This window comes from Tupaia chinensis, unplaced genomic scaffold, assembly GCF_000334495.1.
Source record: "Tupaia chinensis unplaced genomic scaffold, TupChi_1.0 Scaffold149184_1, whole genome shotgun sequence".
Taxonomy (NCBI): domain Eukaryota; kingdom Metazoa; phylum Chordata; class Mammalia; order Scandentia; family Tupaiidae; genus Tupaia; species Tupaia belangeri.
Window position 1 is genome coordinate 613394 of NW_006209032.1, and position 9496 is coordinate 622889.

Consider the following 9496-nt stretch of genomic DNA (forward strand, 5'->3'; position numbering starts at 1 on the left):
GTCCCCACACACCGCAGCCACAGCCACCTTTCAGACGCAGACCAGGAGGGAAGGCCCGGCCCTACGGCAGTGTGGCCCGCCTGGCAGGCCACAGGTGCTCAGTAAGAGCTTGCAGAGAGAATTAAAGGAAAGAGAAACAGGAGGGTGAGGGGCACAGAGAAGACCAAGTAGCCAGGAGCCTGTGCTGGAGGAGCCAAGACAATGTAAAAGCTGGGGAGCAAAGTAAGCGAGAGCAAGTCTTCACCGTTAGTGACTGATTCCAGCCAAAGCAGCTTCTTTTTCTTAAGGAAGACAGATTTTCAAAGCACATGGGATGGTCTGTGCCTCCAGGAGGAGCAGACATGGGCTGCTATTCACAGGGTAAGCATGAGCTCTTCTTCTGCCCTCGGCCCAGTGCTGGGGTAGGCACGTGAGCTGGCAGGGGGCACAGTGGAGCCCCCACACCATTTGGCAAAGGCATAACCGGAGAGAGAGGATCTTCTTTTCCTTTGCAACTATGAGTCAGAAGGATGGCGCCTGGAATGGTCAGCAGCATTTCCTTTTATTGCTGGAGGGGGCATGCACTTGCCAGAAAGACAGGGAGAGAGAGGGTAAATGAGAAAGCACCCAAGGGGGCACAGTCATGCCACAATCCCTCCTCCTCCATTTCTCTCTCCTGTCGGGATTCTAGGCACATTCGCACACGTGCCCAGCATGTTTCTCAAACCGCTGGGTCCAGGGCTCGAACCGCGCAGTCAGCCATGTGGGATCCAGCTGCGTGAAACACAGGGCTGCAGAGCCGGCCCCGTCAGTAGCCTTCTTTCCCACCATGCAGAGACATCCCGAGAATGAAGGTAATAGGTGTTCAGAAGCAAAGCCAAGGAAAGGGGAGAGGATCGGATGTGATGACCTCATTTAACTCCCTGGGGTTAGCTATGCTTCAGTCCAGCCCTGGACTCGGCGTTTCATGAACCAGTACTGTTTTTTCCCTCCAAAGCCCACGTGTAAATCTGAGCGTATCACTTACAGACGCAAACCCCTCTAAGAGATTTCCATCATGCGATGGGAATTCTTTCCCTCGGTCTCGGGACCCATCCCAGCCTCCCTCTCTGGTCTCCGTTCCCGCCATCTCCCCATGACCGTCTCAGCCCAGACACTGGGCTTCCTGTTTGGCCAGCATCCTCTGAGCTCACTTATTATTGGGCCTTTGCACTCAGTCCTGTCTCTGCCCCAGCCCAGCTTGTTACGTGCCTCCCAGGTCAGGTATGACGCCGTCAGGGCCTCCCCGACCACACAACCTGAAATACCCCAGGAGCTCCAGCCGAACCCTCAGCTTATTTTCTTAATGTTTATTCTCCCCCCGAGTAGCTCCCCACTGTGTATGGGGTGTCTCCTGTCCCCACAGCCAGCCCGCGAGCTCTGTGGATGGGGATTCCCAGGGCCGCACTTAATGTGGGGTGCAGAGCAGGGCTCCTCCAGGAGGCATGCGTGTAGGACTCCTCACAATGTAGCGAGACGGGGCACAACTCCCACAAGGCTGGAGCCATGAAATCTGGTGCCTCCGTGAGAAGCTTCTCAACTGGAGCCCAGACCTTTGCAGCAATGCATTTCTCAGTGCATCCGGGGGCCCAGACAGCACCGAGGACGGGTCCCGTCTCTCCCAGGAGCAGAGCCCCATCTATTCACTCTCAGGGGTGCCTCCAGCCCTGCTCTGGGCCTTGAGGCCTCAGCTGCTGCTGCTGCTGCGGGCTGACTCGCCACTTGGGGAGCCTGGGCTGGGTCTTGCCCCAGCAGCCTTGGAGCAGCACCCAGCAGGGGCAGCACCTGTACCATGGGGTCACCCTTTGTACCCAGTACCACAAAGGCCATGTTCCAGGCACCCTCTCGTTTTGTCCTATGCAGGGTCTGAGATGGCCTAGCGACACGCTCTCATGGTCACCAGGCCAGGAAGCGTTGCCATTGTGAGATGAGCCCTGACAGCCTGCCCAGCCTTCCGTCCACAGCCTGGAGCCTCGTGCCTTTTGCAACCCTGCCTTTTCTAAAGCCACCGGCATTACGTAGGCTGAGTCAGGGGTCTAGAGGTCGTCTCTGCAAACACTGGCAGAGGCCCCAAACACCGAATCCAGCTCCGGAGGCTCTAAGGGCAGTGATGGCGAAACAGTGAGGTGCGAAACCGCCCCCTGGCTGGGACCTATTAGCCCACTCAGACGTGTCCTAAGACCCAAGGCAATTTCGTCTCCCATTAAATAGAGAAAGCCACAAAGGAGTCAGCTTCTATGCTCAGGACCCAGTCTAAAGACCAGGTCATTCTTGGTGGATAGGGGCTTGTGCCCATCAGGGACAGGCCATCTCTGTTCATTCTGAAAGAGATGCTGGGAGGGATTACCCACTGAGAGAAGGCCCGGCCTCTGGCCTGAGTGGCAGGCCTAGACTCGGGTCCGCTTGGGGTGGCCTGGGTGCCCAGGCCTCACCCCAGATGCCCTCTGTCATGCACCTGGGGGCAACAGCACATTTGGAAGGGGACCTGGAAGAGAAGGTTCCTAGTCTGGGTCTTCAGGGTGACCCTCCTTTGGGCTCTGGACACGGCTGACCTAGGTACGTGCTTACACTCCTGTGCTCGCCACCAGAACCTTCCTTCCCTAGCCGTCACTGAGGCTGTCGCAGGCAACTCACCTAAAATAGAACCTCTTCAAGAAACAGCTGAAACGCCCCTCAGTGACTCAGCGCCCAGATGGGCACAGCTATTTCTATCCAGCCTCTTCCAGACGGTGAGGAGCCTCAACCGCGCCCTCCAGGCTCAGGCCAGGCAGGTAGGCCCAGCAGGTAAGACCTCCCAGGAAGGACACTGGCCCAGGGCACTCCGAACCCAGCTAGGCTTCCCCGTCTCTGGCTCCCCTACAGGCCCCAGGGCTTTGCTGGGAGAAGCACATCCTCAGCCCCCTCCTCCCTGATCCCATGCCTCTGCCCCCACCCAGAGGAAGGGAGTGAAGTGCACTGGCCAGGGAGGGCTGTGAAGGCTGTTCCCCCCAGCCCACCGTCCCCCAGGCAGTCCTGGGTGGCCTCCCTAGCCCGAGGCTGGCAGCAGTCAGGGCCTTCCTTGGCCACGTGGTGATGCCGGCTTGGCGGAAGGCAAGCCCAGGCAGCCCCTGGGAGCTCCTAGGCACCCTCCAAGCTGGTTGCCTGCCAGGATCAGAGAACCAGCCAGTGGGAGAGGAAACCCCTTCCAGGGTCCTGCTGTCCAGTACTTGCACGAGCCTGACCTGGCCCATAGCTGGAGACAGGTACAAGCCACAAGTCTTGTGCCCTGAGAGCCAGGGGAGGAGCTGAGGGGACTTCCCAGGGCCACTCTAAGGGTGACAGCTCTGCCAGACACTAGCTGTTGCCAGGGCAGCCCTTCCTGCTGGCAAGAAAGTCCACGCACCCCTGCCCAGGTGGCCAGGTTGGCAACAGGGTGGGAAGGCAGGGTGTGGTGCAGGTCAGGGGTGGTTTGGGAGGTGGGCTTGGGAGTGCGGGGACTACAGGAAAACAGCTTCCGGTGGGGACCTCTGCTCGCCCTGCCAGGAGCCTGCTGGGTTCGGGACGGGAGGCCCCGGGGCCTGGGGCTCTGAGAAGACCCACTCCCTGAGAAGTCTCTCCTGACTGCTCCTTGCTCAGGCCTCAGAAGGCAGAAGGCAGCTAGGGCAGCGCTGCCTGCCAAGACCTTGGAGGTGTGGCGAGCAGGCGGGGGCTCTGCAGCTTCCTGAGAAAGTGCTGTGGTCCATGTGGTCTCTCTGGGGTCCGCGCTGGGGAAGGGAGTGGAGGCAGCTCTGGGAAGGGCTCCTGCATCTTCCCTGCAGGGACACTGAGACCCTGTCTCAGCCGCAGCACGTGAAATCCAGTCCTGCTTAATATACCTGGGCCCAAAGGATGCTCTTGGATGGGGCCGCGTCTCTGTCACCTCCGGGACTCCCAGCAGTAGCAGGTTCTCTTCCCACTCCCCTCCTGCAGACGTCAGCAGCCCTCCTTCCGGGTGGAGAGCGAGAGCAGAGGCTGGCTGCGGAGCCCGGCCCTCCCTGGGAGAGCAGGGCCTCCGCTCGCTCGTCGGATCACTCAGCACTGACATCACGCTGATGCCGCATTCACGCTTCCCATTTTGGTACAAGTTGAAACATCACAGAAACAGCTCACAAAGGAGCCCTCCCTGCTGGTGCCAATTCCAGAGGTTCCTGGGAGGGCCCCACCGGCCCGTGTGACTCCATGCCTTTCCGGGCTGAGTCACGAACCATAGGAGGCACCCCGCCACCCCTCCCTTGGCCCCTGCCAGCCCTGGACATCAAGGGCAGCCCAGAGGGAGGAAGTCAGGGCTGGCCTGAGCCCTGGCACTCCCAGGGCAATGGACACATCACCTGCCCGCCCAACACCCGTGCTCCCTCTCCTACCAACGGTCTGCTTCACCTGCCGGCTGCCGACCTAGGCTTAGGAAGCAGGCACTGTGGGGTCCCAAGGACAGGGCCATACTGACAGAGCTGGATGGGCCAGCCATGACCCCCTGGGCAGGCCTGTGCCAATCCATCGGGTCAGGGCCTGAGGGCGGCCTTAGGAACCTCCCCAGCATCTGATGCCGGGATGAGGAGGGGAGGCTAAACTCACTCACTCCCTGGGGCTGAACAGCCTCGCTGGCTTGGAGCCCCACAAAGGAGAAAGACCTCATCCCCTGGCTGGTCCCCAGACACTTCTGCTGCTGCACCTCCCCGTTCCCTCAGCTCCTCCTGCACTGCTCTGGCTGGCCTCTTGCCCCAAGGCCGGATTCTGTCCTATGGCACAGCTGTCTGTCCATGACCAGGAAGGTGGGCTCCCCTTTCCCGCCTTCACTCTCTTGGCCCCCAGTTACACTGCCTGCACTTTTCCTCACTCTCCTTTTTAAAATCCCTGGGACCTTTGTCCAACCTCTGCTGCACCCCGACTCCTGCTGAGCTGACTCCCACAGTTCCTGCGATGACTGCAACTCCCGTGGGGCTGACCCTGACCTCCTCTCAAAGCTCACTGAACGGCACATTTAAGCTCTGTACGTTTCATTGTATGCACCTTTTATCTACAAAATAAATGGCGACTGAACTGTAGTTGACGTGTTTGGGGGGCAGCATACCGATACCTGCACTGTCCTTTAAAATCCAACCAAAAGGTAAGATGCGTGGATCCGTGGACGGACAGAGGGAAGGACATGTGAGAAAGCCAGGCGACAAACAGGTTACGAACCCAGGCAGTGGAGTCTCCCTTGTACAATTCTCTTCACTTCTTTGGGGTTTCAACATTTTCCATAATATGAGGTAGAGGGGGAAGAATGGTCCACCTGCTGTTCCATGTCGCTCCACCCAGCAGGGCATTGAGAGCTGACTGGCCGCCGCTGCCCAGGATACCCTCCCTCCTGACTCCCTGCCTCCACTTCCTAGCCTTTCTGCTCTTCTTTCCTTAACCTTCCCAGCTCCCTCGCCAGGTTCTTCTCCATATTGTGGGGCTCGATCCTGGCACCTCTTGTCTGTCCACATCTCTTCCTCTGGTACTTGAAATTTTTATTTTATTTTATTTTTTGTAATAGCATGCATGCATTCACCAGAGAGGGAGAGAGAGAAAGTGAGAAAGCATCCCCTCAAGGGAGGATGGCCACACTGCAATTCCCTCTTCTCCTCTTTCAAAATCCTCTCAGGACTTCAAGTACACATCACACATGCTTGGAGTATTTTTTAAGCCACTGGGTCTAGGACTCGAACCCCTTAGTTGGCCATGTGGGATCCAGTCACTTTAACTCCACGCCACCTTGCTGTGGAGGCCCGTCTTACCATTTTTAAGTGCACAATTCAGTGGAATTGATTACAATCCTAATGTGGTACAATTATCACCAGCAATTTCCAGAGAGTAAAACCTTTTTGCTGTGTTTTTACTGTGGTAAAATGCTCATAATGTAGACTTTGCTGTCTTAACCATTTCTGAGTGTGCAGTTCAGTGGTATTAAGCACGTCCATAATGTTGTACAACCAGCAACACCACCCAGCTCCATCACGCTTTCTGTTCTGCAAGACTGAAACAGTCGCTCATTTCCCCCTTCTCCCAGCTCCTGGCAACCACCATCCTACTGCGTCTCTTATTCTAACTACCTCACAGAAATGAAATCATACAGTATTTATCTTTTTTTTTTTTTTTGGAGAGGTTTTTGCTATAGGGCGCGTGCGCTCACCAGAAAAACAGAGAGACAGAAAGCGAGAAATCATCCCCTAGTGGGGATGGCCACTCCACAATCCCTTCTCCTCCATTCTCTTCTTGGGATCTTGGGCATGCACGCACATGCACCTGGCGTGAGTTTAAGCCACTGGGTCTGGGAATCGACCTGCGGCTAACTACGTGGGAGTCCAGCGACATAGCCATTACTCGAGCTGCTGGTTCCAGTATTTGTCTTTTTGTGACTGGCTTATTTCACTTGGCTTAATATCCTTAAGGTTCTTCCATGTTGATGTTGTTGCATGTATTGGATTTTTGTTCTTTTTTAAGGCTGAACAACATTCCATTGTGTGTGTGTATGTATATGTGTGTGTGTGTGTGTGTATCTATGTGTGTGTGTGTGTGTGTGTGTGTGTGTGTGTATTTTAAAATTTTTCTTTTGCTTATCCATTTACCTGTCAGTGGGCACCAGCACCCTTCACAGGCTCTCATTATGCATCAATCCCCTTTCCCCAGTTCTCTTATTTCTCAGGATCCAGGGTGGCCACATGGATTTGGACCAACCCGGAGATCCAGACCCGCCGATGGCCACATGGCCTCCAGCATTGCAGTGTACTTGCAGTACTGCTGTGCCAAAGTGGCTGGGCCTCACTGTAGTTTTATTTATGTTTCCTTAAGGATTAGAGATAGCGAGCACCTTTTCATGTACAGATAGGCCTTTTGTATGTCTTCTTCGGAGAGCTATTGATGCAAGTCTCTTGCCCATTTTTGATGTGCTTGCTTGTTTTGTCGTTGTTGTTGAATTGTGGGACTTTTCTGTATATTCTGGATATCAATCCCTTATCTGATAGATGATTTGCACATATTTTCTCCCATTCTGTAGGTTGTCTTTTTTTTTTTTAACTTCTACATTGATAGTGTCTTTTGATGCACACAGCGGTGAGATTTTCATGAAGTCTAATTTATCTGTTTTCTTTTGTTGTGTGTACCTTTGGTGTCATATCCAAGAAATCAGTGCCAAATCCAATGTCATAAAGCTTTTCCCCTGTATATGACGTGAGGTGAGGGTCCAACCTCCTTCTTTTGCATGTGAATATGCAACTTTCCCAGTACCATTCGTACTTTCCCCATTGAATAATCTTTACTTCTACCTTCCAGAATCCTTGAGTGACATCTGGAGATCCCACCAGGCCCAAGAGGATCTGCATGCCCTCTGGTCCTGGTTCCTGGTACCTTGGCCCCCTGGACCTGTCTTGTTCCTAGTACCACACATGGACCAAGCATGGTCCCCCTTAGGCCTTCCCCTCTTTCACTTGTCACTTGACAAGTTCAAGTCTAAAATTCTATAGCCTAATTTCCCCTCCTTGGAGAAGCCCCAAGAGTCTTGTTATAGCATTACAATCCCTCTTTACTCCTAGGTCCCCTTAGCCCTGACCCCAGGTGTGATTGTATGTTCGTTTGTGTGGTTACTGTTAGAAGGGCTGTTTCCTGCCCTGGCCCAAAGCCTCCATAGGGCCGAACAGCATGCCTGCTTCACTTCTGCCTGTTTTTCCAGTGTCTAGAATAGTTCTCAGCTCATCATAAGGAGTCGGGGAACATTTGTGACCCAGCAACAGTGGCACAGGTGATAGGCACAGGTGTGATGCTGGAGCCAAGGTTTAGATCTTAGCTGGCTGGAAGGCTGGAGGGAGAATCCCAGTGTGGTAAAACCCTGCTGGGGGTCTATCTCATTCTATCTGATGAAAAAACAAATAAAGAAGCTTTAATAAAAAAATCTGTGGAGGGGACCAGCAAGTGGCATGGACGTTAAGATGGTTGGATCCCACATGGCTGATCGACTGCAGTTCAAGTCCTGGAATCAGCAGCTTGAAAATCATGCCAAGTGCATGTGCATACATGTCCAAAAGCCCTAGAGGAGAGTGGAGGAGAAGGAACTGCAGCATGCCAGAAATTACCCTGGGAGGTCATTTCTCACGTTCCCGCTCTGTCTCTCTTTCTGCTTGTCTTTCTCCGGTAAGCACATGTGCCCTATATAGCAAACAGACAAACAAAAATCTGTGGCGAGAAGGAAGGACAATGAGGAGGAAAGAGCCACCCTCTGACTGAGTGAGACAGATAGACCTAAGCTGACCAAAGGCTGGATGAAATCAATGGTACCAAAACCAACAGGTCACCGGCAGTAGCTGGCTACTTAACCAAGACTGCTCTTTCTCTGCCTTGTCCTGCCCTCACCTCTATCACCTCCCTTTTCCGCCTCTCCTACCTCGTGCCTTCCTTCTGCTCCCAATTTACTTATTTCTCTTTTTCGCTACCATGAGTACTCCGTTCTCCTTCCATTCTGTTTCCTTTGCCCTCACATGTGAAAGCAAGTGTTTTAGGAGTGGAATTTCATACTTCCTGTTCCGACTGAGTCATGCACGCAGCCTTAGCCGACCTGCTAGCCCTCTCCTGCGCTAACGGGTGGAGACCTACTCCTGTTGTCTCCAGCATGAAGCGACTCCTATTCCAGCATGGTTGTCTTTCCGTCTTGTCCTCAGAGGCTCTGGCCTCCACCCCGCTGTGGCCAAAGGTCCTGTCCCCTAGGAACACAGCAGCAGGGGAGGGCAGGCTGGCCCCTGTGCAGACACCTCCTCCTGGACCTGGGAAGGAGGAGGACACGTTTGCCTTTCCTCTCCTCCTCTCCACCTTTGCCAGGTCAGCCTCATGTCCTTCTAACACCTGCTCCCCTTCCTCTCTGGCCCGGGCCACAGAGTAGCCAGGAAGGAACAGAGGGGAGGGGCCGGGCTGCTGGCTACAGTGGAGGGAGCTGCGCTGAACTCACAGCACCACCCCCGGGCCATCTGGTGCCCTGGGCCTTGCCGGAAAGGAGTGGGATGCAGGCAGTAGAGGGAGAGGCTCGGAGCAACCGCATCGTTTCCCTCCCTTCCCCACGCCACCCACCCTCAGTAACTGCCTGGGCTCAAGGCTTGCCAGTGGGGTAAAGGCAGGGGTGTGGTGGGCTAAGCGGAATCCAGACCTTGGAACAGAAGGAAGACCACGCTCACTCTTCTGACTAGGACAGGGGGTGGCAGGCAGATGGGCTGCCTGGGCCAGGAAGGCTGGGGATGGGGTGGCAGCCCTGGTGCAGAGGGTGGCCTCCCAGTGCAGGCTGCAGCCCCACTTTAGGTGGCGCTCTGCAAGGCTCCACCTGATGTGGCTGAAAGCAGGGCCGTGCTCTCGTCAGCCCGCACACACTCACTGCTGTGCTGCCATTCCAGGTGAGGACAGGCTCACATCAGAGGAGTATGGGGTCGGGACGTGCAGTGGGAGTTTCTCTGAGTGGGGA

General features: G+C 55.1%; 1 protein-coding gene across 1 annotated transcript in view; it reads right to left on the reverse strand.

Moving 5' to 3' along the window:
- BSN (bassoon presynaptic cytomatrix protein) overlaps positions 1-9496 on the reverse strand; it is a 70343-nt gene that overhangs the window by 35577 nt on the left and 25270 nt on the right.